The following is a 14188-nucleotide window of genomic DNA, read 5'->3' as shown; positions in this document are numbered from 1 at the left end:
GGCAAATCGCTATGCTGCTACAGCCTCTCATGGCAGAAGACCAGCAAATGGATAACTGAATTTTCCTGAGTCGTGGGAGAGCCCCCAGCCCCATCAGCAGCCAGTGCCGTGCAGAGCCATGCATACACTGTGAGCACAGGCTGGGCGGCAGCAGCCAGCACAGCACTTGCCACCACATCCCAGTGCTTGCTGCAGTGAATGCCTCCAGCAGCAGCAGCAGCAAGCTGCCCAGCTCCTACACACATATGGGGGGGGTGGGGGGTGGGGTGTGCAGGAAATCCTGCCCATAGCAACTGCAGAGAGATGGAACAAAGCTGCCCGCACCCAGTGGGAACATTTCTGGCCAACCTCTCTAAGCTCTCAGTCCCCATCTTTTAGAGACTTCTGCAGCCCCACCAACACCCATCACTGACACCCATCACACTGCTGGATGCTAAAAACCCAGGGGCTCACTGAAGATGCTGCATCTGAGGCATCTCCCAGCCCCACACCAGCACCCCACGCTGTGATGGTGACGACCCGTCCCTCTCCTGTGGTCCTGCAGCCTTGTCAGCTCAGTGTTTGGTATTCCTGCAGCACCTCTGCTCCCTCTCAGAGGGATTGGCTCTGGAGCAGCTCCATCATATGTATAACTTGGCTATGGGCATCTCTCAGCTAATGTGGCCAACGGGATTAAGCCACTCGTGAGAAAAATGCGAACATTCAATGACTGGCTGATTTGCTAATAGCTCATAAATCCCCATTGAGATTAACCAGATTCTATGAAGATAATAATAATTAGGCTGTATTTAGTGCTTTATATGTCCAAACCATTGGGTGCCCAGGAAGTCAGGGTGCCCCTCACCTGGGCAGTAAGCTGGCAAGGAGCTTACAGCAAAGGCATGGCGGCACCTGTCTGAGTCTCTGTGCTTAAAGATGCTGAAAACCATGGCCCCGATCAGGACAGAGGTGGGGGCTTGCTCAATACTGAAGTTTGCTGCCTGAGGATGTACTGCAGCAGCAGGCATGGGGGTGTTAACTGTGCAGAACACAGGTGATGGGGAGCCGGGACCGGTGAACACTGCAGTGCACGGGGAAGATCAGCAGCGCACAGGCAATGCTGCTGGGATGCAGAGCGAGCTCTGGGTCAAGGAAAGCATCAATAATTAAAGAGGGATGAAACCAAAGGGCACCTGAGATGCTGCCTTAAATGAAGAGGTGCTGACACAGTAGGGTGTGCTGGAAACTGGCCAGCTGGGCAGGCAGGGGAGCAAAGGCACCAGGGGGCTGCCCAGCCCAGCCAGGCTATCAGCTTACACACTTGGGAGGGTCACAACCCCGACCCCTCGGGCTCCCAGCCTTCCTCACCCGCAAACCACCGGGATTTGCAGAGGAGTTATGGAAAGAGTAGGTTCCCAGAAAGAGAAACAGTATTTCTGTGGTCATTAGGGGCAGGATGGAGCCCAGGGTGCAGCGTAGCCCTGGCCGGCATCCAAGAGCAAGTGGCTTTGTTCAAGGTGTCCCGTCCAAGTGGTAATGACTATCCTGGTTTTTAACTGCATACCATGGAAGCGGCATTGGGAAATGCAGGACGCAGCTGCAGTTCTGGCAGGCTCCACTGAAGGGGTGGCGATTGCCATCTCGATGGCTGCCTGCGCTCCCTCCAGGGGGTGAGGAAGGATTTGCAGCAGTCCTGCTTGCAGGGAAGCCCCCAGGGCTGCTGAAGCAATACCCCAGGACAGTACAGGGCAATACTTTGGGATCGGGCATGGGATCTGTGAACATCAGGGGATTGTGGGCATCGGGGGGTGCACCTGGTTCCCCCCGAGCCCTGGCATCCACTGGCAGGTGACCACAGCCATGCTCACCAACCTCCACTGGGTTTTACCCTGCAATTGTTTTAATTTACTAATGGGCAACAACAAAACTGTAATTAACTAAAATAGAAGTCCTCCTGTGTAATTTTGGTCAACATTACTGCTTGGCAAGTTAATTAAATGCTGAATCCCCCAGCACCACTGGGGTTTTTTTTAAATGATGCAGCCAGCGAGCTTCAGCATCATGGTTGCACATGAACCCCCTGTTCAGCAACGTGTGGGTCTGAGAGCCTTGGTGGGAGCTGGCGGTGCCAGAGGCTTGTCAGACTTCCCCAGAGGCTTCCCTGGTTAGCTCCTGGGTGCCAGTCTCACCACCCCTGTCACCCGAGACCCTCACTGCAACCCCTCCAGCTTCTGGGAGATGCACGGCTGTGGTCTTCATCCCACTGCAAACCACTCCCTGCAATATCATCCCTGGGACTCTGCCTGGTTATTTATGTACAGTGGTACTACTTTCCAAAGTTAAAACAATACCTATTAAAATACCAGGACAAAAATCTGTACAAAATAAGATAAGCAGCATGAGGTATAAGTATCTTGCAATCCAGATCTCATCTCCCAGCATTAAATGCGGTGAACCTCACCAGAATCTTTCATTTATTTGCTGACAAGAACTGTGCAGGGCTCATCACTGTGACAGATGGGTGCCTGGAAAATATGGAAAACACTTCTGGTATCTGAATCAAGATCCAAATTAACAAGAACCTCATAAAATCACTTCTCAAGCACTCCTTTCAGCCCCGCTTGTAGGAAACTTCCTGTTTAGGAGGGCTCCTGACATCCAGACACCTTCTGCACCCCCTCCCACAGCACAAGTGGGGGCATCTCACTGCATGATCCCATCTCTCAAGCACTCAGCACCCTTGTGCTAAGAACACGCCAACTCTGTCCTTACTATGGATGGATTTTAGCACAGTTTTAAAGGAAAGGGTCTGAGTCATGCTTGATCACTGGATGCCACAGCTTTTCAGACCCTTCTTGGGCTGGCAGGTTCTCCATCCTCTAAGCACTCCTGTGCCCTTCCCTCCCCTTGGCAAGGATGCTATCTCTGCCAGCAGCCTCCCAGGGTGAACCCCAGTGCTCATTCATTTTGCTCCCTGGATGCTACTGCCTGAGTGCTGGCTGATGCTTTCTGCCCCACCGGTTTCAGCCCATTCCCACAGCTGAACCCTCCCAAGCCCCTCCAAATCACCTCCCTGTGGCTGGAGACACCACACACCTCTGCCAAACCCATTTGACCAAGCACTGCAGTTTTAGGAAGTGACAGGGAGCATGCCAACCCATGCCAACTGGCGCTTCTTTGGGACCCTCACCTACAGAGGGGAGGATGTGCATCGTGGTCCCGACCACAGCACATTCACAAAGCACATTTTCAACCTCGTGTGCTGTCAGCAAATAATCACGGGCCTGGTTTTACCTCCGCCCCAGCCCTTATCTCTCCTAGAAGGCTGAAGCAGTGATGGAATTTGAGACGAGGATGAGGAAATGAGCCGTGATGGTGGAAGCACCAGAGATCAGAAGAGATGGAGGAAATACAGGAGATGCTCATTGGAACTGTGCCTGTGGTGGGAAGAGACCAGAGAGGATTCAGCTGGCCCCAGAGCCAGAAGAGGACCGAGACCAAGGGGGATGCATAGGCAACGGGCAGGCAGAGCTCCCTGGGGAGCTGGGGGGACAGGCAGGGCTGGATGTGCATGGCCGGCAATGCACGCACACATGTTCACACACTGCTGTGAGACAGCTGCATCTGGCAAAGGGCAGGGCAGAAAGCACAGGGTGTACTATTGCTCCGATGGTGCCTTTTTTCCCCCTAAAAACACTCTCAAAATCCTGCTCAAGCTAGATGGCAGAGCTTCCTTCACTTGTGTTTGCTAACTGCATTTATGCCAGCATATGAGTGCTGTCTCTGAAGTTTATGCATGCATATATCTATATCTATGTATAACTATATATCTATACATCTATGTCAAAAATCTGTAAATAAAAAAGAAGTGCTAAATGTAACTCAAACACCATTCAGCAGATCAAGTCTTGTTTCTTGAGCCCAGCTGGCCACATGTTGATGCCTGCCCAGCTGGGGGAGCAAGAGGGGCTGGCGGGCTCCCTGGGAAGTTGCTGCACATCCTTCCTGCTGCCTGGCCGAAGGTTGTTGCATGCAGCACAGCAAAGAGCCAGCACTCTCGCAGCATAAAGCCATGGGCTCCTGGGACTGTCTGCAGGGAAAGGCAGTGAGGGGACTGCACACACCTCCCACAGCCAGGTTTCCTCAGCTGCCAACTGCTCCACATTAATTGACTTCATTACCATCAACTGGGCAAGTATTAGTACAACTATGGTTCACAGATTAGCTCAGCTGAAAACCACCACAGTTATTTCAATCCCTTGCTAAATATAGCATTTGACTAAGCAACCCAGTGATGTGTTTTCCAGCATCAGCCTATTCTTATCTGTTCCTGCAGCCTCTCTCAGGCTGATGGAGCCAACAGTCCCTCCCCGGCTCTGGTTTAGATGTGTGCGATGTATTGGTATCCTTCACACCGATAATGGATTAAAAGCAGTGCTGGGTAATGAGCTTGCCAGGAGGAGCTCTGCATCACAGGGCTCATTTTCTGTCTCTCATCTGCTCCCCTTCATCCCTCTTCCTTCTTTGTGCTGGGACCTCTCCTGGTTGGAAAAAAGATGCAGTGAAGATGGGAGAAGCCACATGTGATAGCTGCACGCTAGGGCTGCTGTCAGCCATGCCAGGAGGGAAGGGAAGGATGTGGGCGGCAGCAGCTCCCAGTCCCTGCTCCATGGCAGCTGCAGGGGAGATGCCGTGTCTTGCACCAACGCTCACTCCCCTTGTACCCAGCTGCTGGCCAAAACTACCCAGAGGGCACCTGGAGCAGTGGTGTCTGTCCTACCGTCCATTTCCCTTACTGGTGCCATGGAGAGGAGAAGGCAGAGCGGAGACGGGGAGCTAGACAGCAGACAGGTGCAAAAGTGGCCATCACAGTCCTGTTCCTGTGGCATCTGGGAGCATCCTCCTCCCTTGGCTCATCCCTTCTCCTTCCCCCTGCACATGCCTCACGCTGGGGAATTTTTTTCCTTCGCCACTCCTGGCCACAGCAGGGATGCATCAGCCCGTCACAACACAGGCCAGGAGTCAGAGAAATAGCACCTGGGGGCGTTCACAGCCTCCCACCCTGCAGTTCAATACACCATATAGCCAGCGGAGGATTATTCCAGCTGAAAGTCTTTGATGAGTAACAGCTATGCTCCCCTCCACTCACCTTTGAAAAATAGCTGTGCTCTTGCCAAGTCCAGCTTATTCCACTGCAGCAGCTGACGGCCGGGCCAGTGAATGCTGCTACAGCAGGGAGAAAGCGGTGCAAGCCTCTGTGGCCACAGGAGAGCTGCAAATGTGGTTTCCACCAGCATGGCCAGCCTGGACCACCTGCAGCTTCTCACACAGCTGCAAACCCCAGCAGCCATGCCCCAGGGTCAGGGCATCACTGCCCTGGGCAGCCCCTTCTGTGGCAGATGTGGAGATCTGCAGAAAACTGATGGCTTTTTGGGGCCCTGACCTGGAGACAGGGGCACGTGCTGCTCTGCTCTGCCTCCTGAGCTGTCCCATAGCTCCCAGCAAGGGTCCTTCCCAAATTTGGCTTGATAGAGGCTAGAGGAAAAGGCCACCAACTCTTCCATGTTATTAGGAATTGTAGTGTTAGAGTCAAGCTTAGACTACTTTTCCATAATATTATTTCACTGTTGGGCCCAAATGATTTCACTCCACAGAGCTGAGAAACAAGCTTGCCTTGAAATGCCTGACTTAAACGCCAAAGGGCCAGTTGGGATTGCCTGGCTAGGACCCCAGAATAACCGCCCCCCCCGGCATCCAGCCGAAGCAGCCACAGCCAAGCGGCTCTCAGCACAGCCCAGCTCTGGAGCATCTCAACACCTGCATCCTTGTGCATCCGTAGCCATCAGGCTCCCCTAGCTCTTCTCTGCTCCTTGCCCATCTTCCACCACCTCCAAAACTAGGGCAGCTGCTGCGGCAGAAAGCACCTTCTGTATTTTTGCAGCTTAAAAAAATCTTTTCAAATGGCAAGAATGTTTCTAAGTCAAAGGATTGAAACTATTTTGCAATCAAGGAAGTGTATTTCCAAACGAGCCCGACTGCGAGAGCCTGGGTGCTGTGTGGGCTGTGTGAGGGGCTGCTAAAAAAGGGTACACAGCTGTCCAAAATTTGGCAACCGGTGCTTTTGCAGAATATATATAGACATCCCTTCCCACTCAACATATTTCCTTCCAGTTCATTAGATAAAAAAAAAAAATATCAGTAGAATATTGAGGAGAGCACTTTGATGCTTTCGGCTTGTCTGAAAGACATGGGACCGATTCCCAGGGCTGTGGGTGAGCATCCATTGCCCTAGGAACAGCCTGCTAAGCATCAGTGTCACTGTCACGCTTCTGCAATAACATAGACATCCAGCAATAAACCAGCTGCCGTCAGGAATGGGAAGCAGAGATGCCATCTCCCAGCACAGCAATGGCAGTGGAGATGAATATAAGATGTTTTGCCTCAAGATGGTGAGGATGTGAGACAGGGAGACCAAACACCTCTAGGTGGGACATGGGCCATCCTCTGCTTTACTGTTGAAGAAGAGAAGACTAGTTTGGGGGCTAGACATGACCATGAGAAATGCTCATCCTCACTCAGACCCAACAAGTTCACCCACCACCTTCTGCACCAGGTTGTCTGTCAGCACTGTGGTTCAGATAAAATACAGCCTTGATTTCATGTGGTTGCCACCGCTGGGCAGCAGTTTTGATACTCATTTATCTCTGTTATTTCCAATCTAGATGTGCTCCCTTTTTTTCCTGGCCATTGGCTACCACCATGAATCTTCTGCTACCTTGACCGTTACCTGATGTCCCCTTCTGCAGTGAGCAGGTGGAGATAAAGCTGCCTCTGGCATGGCCAGACTCAAGATACAGCTGATTCATCCAAGCTGGGCATGTGATGGTGCCATCACAGAAGGAAATGCATGAGCATGGTGCTGTGTATTTAAGAAAAAGGAAAGTCACAAAGGGTAAGAACAATAGGAGGAACAAGAGCGCAAGTCTCAGATGCTGGAAATGCTCTTTGCTTTCCTTTCCACTGAACCTTACTATTTCTCTCTGTTTTATGTTGGAGAAAGAGCTAAATTAACTATCAGCTCAGTTCTGAGAGACTGGATCCAAACAGATGAAGAATTAAGATTTTCTGTTCATAATAAAATCCAGCCAATACTATTAAAGCAGCAGAGGGTTTGGTCTGGTTTTCAAAGATTAGCTATGGCTGTCCCAAGGAAGACAAGCTCCAATTTTCCCATTTTGCTCCAATGTGATGTTTATAAAGTTGTCTGGATCATTTACAGTCATTGTAGACCAGACTGTGATGACCACCATTTAACCACGTAGAAAAGAGGGATGTGAATCTAGTCCTCTATCATGTCCAAGCTTCCCATCCCCTTTTGCCCACACAGAGATTAGTTGCTCCCAGTGCACCCTCTCTGAGGACCCTGCCAGGTACCTGTTCCAGCACTGCTGGGGCTGCACCCACTGAGAAACTGCCTCTTCTCAGTAAGCCCCACCACTAACATCACAACTCAGTTCTGCATCCAGCACTAAAACCACCAGCACAGAGGCAAGAGTCTATTTTTCCCCTACTGATAAAGAAGTAATATATTGTTCATTTTTGTTTGAATCGTTCTGGCCGTACATTGTAATTTACTCTGTGATGTAGTACTCCTTAACAAGATTTATCAGCCTGCCAGCTAGCCTTATCTTTAACAGTCCCCATTATCAGGATGTATTTCTCAGCCAAGGTTAACAGCAGCAGAAGGATCTCTGAATGCCAGCTGCATGATAATAATTCTGCAATAATGCCCAGATGTATGTTGGGTCCAGTGGAGTCTGTGTCCTGGTCACCACAGATCCTAACTCCCTTTGGTGCATTGGCATGGTGTAGGTGCAAGGTGTTTCTTGTGGCCATGCTACTATTTTGTGCATATGTTTGATGAAATAACCGTGTCTCTTCAGGAACTGTTTGACGCTGTATGCAGAAGATTTCAAGTTTGCAACAAAATAATGCTTGCAAAGAGATACCTAGAAAAAGTCTGCAGAAAACAAATATAATATTCTATTTGTTTTTCTAAAAGAATGGAAGAAAAGCCAAGAAAAGCTAAGTTTATCAGAGAAATCTTATTTAATCAAGACCTTGGTTTTTCATAGGCACGAGTGTTGACTAAAATATCCAGCCATCCAACTAGTCATTTTCTGCATCTGATAAAAGCAGATTCAAGCTGTCTGCTTGCTCTTTTTTAAATTGCAAAGAGCCCCAAGTGTCGATCAGGCAGCAGCCACTCACTTCCAAACCAGAAGAAAATATGTGATTTCAAAAGCTTCTGCTTCCTTCCCATTACGAGCTGTTCAGTCCCCACTCCTCTCACCCCCAAACCAGTCTAGCAGCAGCAAATGGGGTTTGAACCTGTTTCATGATCATAATGGATTGTTTTCAAAGTGTGTTAGGGAGCCATCAGTTGTATGGCTTGGAAGCTGAGGACATCACAAACCGATGTCCTGTGGTACCTGCACAGTCATATAATGCTTTTGAAACTTTAAAAATAATTACAATATTTTCCCAGGAGACAACCCTACATTGGCAGAGACCAAAAACCCCACGTGGAGGTGGCCAGGGGTATGCAGGACTTCACCGCTCAAACCTACCAAATCCACCTTCCCATGGTCCTTGCATGTTGTGTAGATGCACCACTGGAGAAGATATCTGCTAACAGTTGTCCTCAGCTCTTCCAGGCCCTGCCAGAGAGTGGGAGGTTACCTCTGGGCTTTCCTGGCTGTTTAGCACTTGGAAAAATAGGGCACCAAAGGCCAAGGACTTCACCTTTGGGTTGAGAGCAGCCAGTGCTGTGCAGACACAGGCAGACATCTCAGGGTAACCACGACCCCACTGATTTCAGCCTTTTGCCTTCCTCTTTCTCCATCCTGTTCTGTTTCTATTTCTATGGCCTCCTTCAGGATTTTTACCCTAAAGTACATGTGTTCCTGGAGAACTGGAAGCTTTGGTTTCTGTGGGCAATGCTGTTTGATCCCATTCAATGATTGCTGCTTCAAAGAAAGTCTGTATGTCCTCTTCCAGACTTCAAGATTGTGAGTCCTGATTTCAGTGGCAGAAATATTTTAATTAAATGAACTACCTTTATGGAATAAATCAAGTGATAAGCTCAAAAAATTAACTCTCATAATCTTTCAAGCTTCTGTGCAGGTCAATAAGCTATTACAGTAGAAGGCTGGGAAAAGGTTCTAGAAACATGGGCTGTTACAATGGAGGCAGATGAGCCATTTAACTCCCCAAATTATACACAACAGCATCTTTCCAAGCTTGTGCCTTGCACACCCTCTCTTCCATCTCCTCATCTGCTGCCCACAGCAAAGCCCGATCACAGACAGTGGCTCCCACCTTCTTAGGTCTGGCTTCCAGTCCTCTTCATCAGGAGAGCATCTCTCTCCCTGTCCTCACTGGCTATGCTCATTCCATGCAATTTCTGACTCCACCAAAATGCCTGAAATCTGGGCCATAAATGCAAGCTTGGGGAGCCCGCAAGTTGCCTACAGAGGGGGTATGTGTCTTGGTGGGTCCAATATAATTTTCATAATCTTCAAGACTTATTTTAAAACTTAAGCTTATTTTCAAAAACCCCTTATTTTACCTTAAACTTATTTTAAAAATAGCTGATAAGCCCCCAGCTGCCACGTGGTGATTTGATGGTGACCCTGACCTCGATGGATGTTCCCACCAGCGGTGTCAGGAGGTAGGAACTGGCTACAGGTGCCAGGGTGGAAGAGCTGAGATTTTCCATCTGTGCTGGTTTTGGCTGGAATAAAGTTAATTTTCTTCATCATAGCTAGTGTGGGGCTACGCTTTGGATTTGTACTGAAAACAGTGTCGTTAATACAGAAATGTTTTTGTTATTGCTGAGCAGTGCTTACACAGAGTCAAGGCCTTTTCTGCTCCTCACCCCACCCCACCATCAAGGAGGCTGGAGGTGCACAAGGAGTTGGGATGGGACACAGCTGGGACACCTGACCCCAACCCACCCAAGGGATAGTCCATACCATATGGTGTCATGCTCAGCATATAAAGCTGGGGGAAGAAGAAGGGGGGGGGACATTTGGAGTGATGCCGTTTGCCTTCCCAAGTAACAGTTATGTGTGATGGAGCCCTGCTTTCCTGGAGATGGCTGAACATCTGCCTGTCCATGGGAAGGAGTGAATGACTCTCTTGTTTTGCTTTGCTGGCGTGCATGGCTTTTGGTTTACCCGTTAAACTGTCTTTATCTCAACCCACAGGTTTTCCCTTCTGATTCTCTCCCCCATCCCACCGGGGGGAGTGAGCAAGCAGCTGTGTGGGGCTTAGTTGCTGGTGGGGTTAAACCATGACACCATCTCAAGAGCAAACACAGTAAGAATGAAGTTAAGAAGGCAAAACAAAATGAAATGGTGAAGTCCATATAAAATGGTTGCTTTAAAAAAATTCTCATTAATCTTTGCTCAGTTTACTATGCATCTGTGAAGGCATTTCCTTCCCCAGCTGCCCTTTTCGCAAGGGCAGACAGGTGCTTGTGGGATGTCTTGGCTCCCTGAAGCCACAGGAGGAACCACCTCATGCAAACCCTGTAAGCAATTTCAGAAGCTCCACTTCAAAAGCAGTTTGGGACCACTCCAGAGACCTGCTCCTCTGAAGGCTGGCAACACTCATCTGACTTCCAGCCTGAAGAAAAACCCAGATTTTTTAAAAATATTGCTGCCTAGCTCTAGTTTGCTCGTTTTCCTAATGTCCTATTTGTTCTCAGCAAACAGATGACTGTTGGTCGTACTTAACAGCTCTGAGTAAATCAGGAAATTATGTAAAGATGGGAATGTCACAGCTCCTTTGCAGGCAGTGAGCCCTTTCGGTGCAGTGTGGGTGTTCGTTACCAGCAGCTAGTGGGATCTGCCACCGCAGCCCACTTGCCTGAGCCTGTGGAAGCCAGAGAGCGCTGGGCTGGCACGCAGCTGTGCTCATCTCAGGTGGTCCAGCTCCATGGCCTGGATGTGGCCCCAGCTAGGAGGGAGCCACAGGCAAAACCACAGCACAGGTCCCTTACACCCATGTTCATGCTTTCAGGGGTTATTCCCAACCCAATACCTCATTTCTTTGCCAAACTAGAGGGTTTTTTGAGAATATTTGTTCTCTGAGTCAATGAAACCCCACTGAAATCAGTGCTTTTCCGCTTCAGTAGGCTTGGGAACCAGGTGATCTTTGTGGTCCAAACAATTAAAAATATCCTAACAAAAAAAAAACCAACCAAACTAAACTCATGTCAGAGATCAGAAACTGCCTGCTAGTTATCTCCCAGTGACAGCACAAATAAGGGCCAATAGCTTTTAGCTGTGGCACAGGAAAATGTGAAGCATTCAGAGATGCAATCTGAAGATCCCAAAGAAGATCTCTAAGTTAAAAAAGCCTTCTTATCACTCCCAAAGGTGTCTCAATTTTCCTCAAATCCTCCCTCCAGGTTCTAGCATTTTGTTGTACTCTTTGCTTCAAGTAACTCAGGGCTATGAGGTTTCCAGGCTAACGCTGCAAAACATCATCTCCCCACTTCCCAGACTCATCTTCTTGGTTTTGTGTTATGAGAAACATAAAAGCCAATGCAGGACCTTGCTCTGCCATGCCACTTCTGCTGTGGGGCACCAAGCAACTTCTGTCCCACCCTGTCCTGGGCACTCGCTTCATCAGGTGCAAAGTGGCTCTCAGAAAATCTGCCTTTGAGATGTTTCATCATGCCAAGGAAGAGGGTGGTGAAGGTGGCCCTGTGTCCATTCCCCTGTGGTCACTCCTCTGCAAGGAGAGCATGGGACACAGCATCAAGGAACAAGAAAGGCGTGAAGGACTTGGGTTGTTCTCCACTTAAGGTCTCTTAAGGTTCATTTCATTTAACTGTCTAAGATTTGGGCAGCTGTTCTCAGCAAATAATCATCTGCCCCAGGCGTGAGATGAGCATTTCCAGGGAAGGGAGCCAAGACCCTTGCAAGCAGTTAACCTCAGTGGGTACCACTCTCTCCATTAGTGTAGAGAGGTGCCTCTGCTGCCAGCTCAACCTGGCTACCAGACCTGCAGACATCTAAAACCAGAGGAGACAAACCCTACCCTCAGCAGCAGCAGCTTACAATCTTAGAGTGATTTGGGTTGGAAAGGACCTCTAAAGGTCATCTAGTCCGAACCCCTTGGAGTGTGCATGGACATCTTCCACTACATCAGGTTGCTCAGAGCTCCATCCAACCTGACCTTGAATGTTTCCAGGGAAGGAGCATCTACAGCCTCTCTGGGCAACCCGTTCCAGTGTTTCACCACCTTCATTGAAAAAAATGTCTTCCTTACTTCTTCCAGTCTAAATCTAGCTTCTTTTAGTTTAAAACCATTACCCCTTGTCCTGTTGCAACAGGCCCTGCTAAAAACTCTCTCCCCATCTTTCTTAAAAGCCCCCTTTAAGTACTGAAGGGCTACAATAAGGTGTCCCCAGAGCCTTCTCTCCTCCAGGGTGAACAATCCCAACTCTCTCAGCCTTTCTTCATAGAAGAGGTGTTCCATCCCTCCCACCATTTTTTATCATTTTTGTGGCACTCCTCTGGACCCACTCCAACAGGTCCAGCTTCCCCTAGGCCATGGCAGAAGATGCCCAAGCAGAGGGTCCCTGCATGCCAAGCCATCACGCTGAGCTGGCACTTGGGCAGCCTAGGCAAAGCGGCATGGGGCTTCCCAAGCACATCACACCTTGTCCACAGCACGCTGCCTTATTTTAGCAGGCAGAGCAGATGGCAGTGGGAAGATAAGGAGGCAAGGCAGAATTGAAGAGAAGGCTTTTGAAATAAAGCCCCATGCTCTGCTGAGAGCTTTTGCTGCATTTTAACAGCTGTATCCAGGATGAGCTTTGAGGCAGCTCAGAGGTTCACTGGTGGGGGACCTACAGCCATGGAGAGCAGAGACGGGGAGATGCATGTCCTGGTTCCCAAATACCACTTGGCAGGGACAGCTGGCATTGGCTCAGCACTGCCTTGGTGAAGCACAAACAGAACTGAAATAATCCTCAGCAAAGGGAGGCAGAGCCCTCACAGAGGCTTTCAGCCCTGATAAGAAGGTGCCTTGGCTCTACTGCCTCCTGCCCGTGGGGCTGGGGGGAGCCAGGACCATTCCCTTCCCCAGTGCCACCATGGGTTTCTGCATGGTTGAGCCTGAACATCTCTCAGGGCTGCGGCCCAGGATCTTCCCTGCCTAAAATGCAGGGGATGCTCTGGAGAGTACCCTGGTTTTTCCTCCTTTGAGCCCCTAAAGAGCTCAGGACCATGACAGCAGCACAAGTCTAGCAGCAGTAGTCCTAAGCTTGGACTACAGGAAATGTTGAGAAGATAGTTTGTCCCCTATCTGCCCTGTGCATCCCCATGCCCAGTCGGTGGCAGCACAGCCTCCTTTCACCCCGGAGACCATACCCCACCAGCCTGGCTACCAGGATGCGCAGGGAGATGGGGTAAGGCAGACACCATCCACGTGGGACTGACAAGAGCCATGAAGCCTGAGCCTCCCTGCTGTCCCCTTTGCCCGGTTTCATGTTCACCATGACCAGCAGGATAAAGCACCATGGGGCAGGGAAGAGGAGCCCACAATAACTACAGCCATATTCTCCCAGATCTCTGCCTCCATCTAGCCCTCCAACGCAGAAAATATAACTCCAGCAGCTGTGCCTTGAAAATTGTTTGTCTTCCAAATGCCCCAGAAAGTTGTTTAAGTTGCAAAGTATTGCCTGGGGTTTTTGCATCAGGTACATAATTAGCTGAAACGATTTGCTTTGTTGGGGAATTGTTTCCAGGAGCTCCCAAATAGCTTTTAATATCAGCTCTAGGAACAGCCTCAGAAAGGTAAAGCATTTCTTCTGAGTGATGAGTCAAGCACCGGGTTACACCTCTGCCCCCCACCCAGCCAATTTCTTTCTGCCACACAAAGAAGTTGGGAAATTTTTAACATTAAGTTTCATATTCTCTTCTGCCAGTGCAGGAGGCTCCCCAGGTTGAGCTTTGCAAGTTGCTCTTTCCTGCAGCACTTGATGCGCAGGCACGGGGACATTTAGCTCTCGGCTCCCCAGCGTTGCCCTCGTTGGGAATTCCAGCTCCCTGTTGCAGGCAGGCACTGGTAGGGGAAGAGCACCTGCATTTGGCTGTGACAGCACCAGAAAGGGCAGGCAACTTCAGAT

At 49.7% G+C, this 14188-nt stretch overlaps 1 protein-coding gene across 1 annotated transcript in view; it reads right to left on the bottom strand.

Moving 5' to 3' along the window:
* Nucleotides 1-14188, bottom strand: part of BSN (bassoon presynaptic cytomatrix protein) — a 100642-nt gene that overhangs the window by 17160 nt on the left and 69294 nt on the right. The gene's annotated exons all lie outside the window — the stretch shown is intronic.

The sequence above is a fragment of the Phalacrocorax aristotelis genome, chromosome 6 (genome assembly GCF_949628215.1).
Source record: "Phalacrocorax aristotelis chromosome 6, bGulAri2.1, whole genome shotgun sequence".
NCBI classification, from domain to species: domain Eukaryota; kingdom Metazoa; phylum Chordata; class Aves; order Suliformes; family Phalacrocoracidae; genus Phalacrocorax; species Phalacrocorax aristotelis.
This window is presented reverse-complemented; position numbering and strand designations above follow the sequence as displayed.